This window comes from Rhinolophus ferrumequinum, chromosome 6, assembly GCF_004115265.2.
Source record: "Rhinolophus ferrumequinum isolate MPI-CBG mRhiFer1 chromosome 6, mRhiFer1_v1.p, whole genome shotgun sequence".
In the NCBI taxonomy this organism is placed as follows: domain Eukaryota; kingdom Metazoa; phylum Chordata; class Mammalia; order Chiroptera; family Rhinolophidae; genus Rhinolophus; species Rhinolophus ferrumequinum.
Window position 1 is genome coordinate 73773444 of NC_046289.1, and position 1754 is coordinate 73775197.

Here is a 1754-nt window from a genome sequence, read left to right on the forward strand (position 1 = left end):
GCAGGGTTTGTGACTTCTACACTGTATAGAGCCTGGGGTCAGGACATTTCTTGATCCAATCATCTCTTCATGACCTTGTTAAGGGCAAGAATTAGAGTAACAGAGATTTTGGAAAGTGTTGAGACAAAAAAAAAATGTAAAAAAGAAAATCAGAGTTGTTCCCCTATCCCCCACCCCGGTCAAATGCCCAAAGCCAAGAACTCCATCTGTGCCAGCCCAAGCCTTAAGAGGGTGTGTGTATATGGTACTTTGGGATGGCCACAAACAAAAAACAAAAGAAAACCTACCAAAAATCTTTGTGTGATGGTAATCAATTCCCCAGTTGTGGTTCAACCTGTAATCAGGAGTATGTGATAATGAGCATTTCTCTTTCCACAATACCCTGCTGCCTACTTCAGACTTAAAAGAAAGCTGGCAAAAACAGAGCCCCTCCTTCCTTTCCTGGTCCCCTGAGACATTTGGTTTCAAGAAATTTAATGCAAATTTCTAAGTTGGATGGAAACTACAGGAGTTACTCAGCCCATCTCGCTGTACTTCTGGTCTAGGACATCAAAATCATGTCTGACAGAGATAGTGGTCCTAATTTTAAATTACAAAAAGGAAATTCTAGTCTTTCTATAATCCAGTGCAATAAAATGTTGTTTGGGTTTGTGTTAAATTGTAGGAGAAATATACTGCTTATAGGAATCCAGTGTTGCATTTCCATTCTCTCTCTAGAACAATCCACAGGGCTAGCCATATTAAAATCTGAGAGTAGCTTAATGAACATGGCACTAAGGGGAAGGGAATTAGATGCTCTTAATAGTTGATATCATCAGGCTATGATAGTGCATTTCTGTCTCCACTGCAATGTGATTGATTTAATGATTGATCGGTTTACATTTGCCTCGTTCCAATAAGCATTTGCGACATCTTACTAGAATACACAAAAGACAAAACAATATGAAAATACAGATTTTTAAAGTAGGGGTAAAGGGAAAGTTGAAAATATTATAATAAAATGAAAGCAAAAAGAAAATTAATGCACAGAAAAGCATTCTATAAGCAGTTTTCCCAACTACTAAAGCTAGGTTGTGAATTCAGCTCTGAGCTTCTTGGCAGCTAAAACAAATTGGAAAACTTAATGAGATTCACATTCCTCTTAGGATTTATAAAAGCCTATCAGTTCCCAAGATAGGCAAAAACTTTTGTGGCTCTTCCAAGAAGACACTGAGTAACAGAGGACACCACCCTCTGTAACAGCTGGCAGCAAATATGATGTTGAGTTTTGCACCGTTGTTTCTTATAGAAACACCAAATGAGGATTTATTTGGTAGGTCCTACCCTTGTTTTATCGAGCTCATCACAATTTAGCCCAAATAGCTCTATGATGCTATAGTTTAATATAGGGCTAATTTCAGACTATGTAAATGGACAGATGGATTGTTTATACTTCAGACAGTTTTCTGTGAATGTTATTTCTCCATATGGCACTTTTCATAAAAGTTAAGCAACATTTAGTTACAATTTTTAGCCAATGGATAGATTTGAGATACTATTTTTACTTGAGATCAGATTCTTTGAAAACTTTAAAAGCTGCCTTAAATGTGCATACAGGCGAGATATAAATAAATTAACATTTTTTAAATCACCAGAAAACATAATATAGTGGAATGCTTTATAGTTCTTCATTCAATCATTCATTCATGCAGCAAACATTCTGTGTGCTAAGCGCACAGTTCTAGACATTGAGATAGGAAGTGAACAAACAGCAC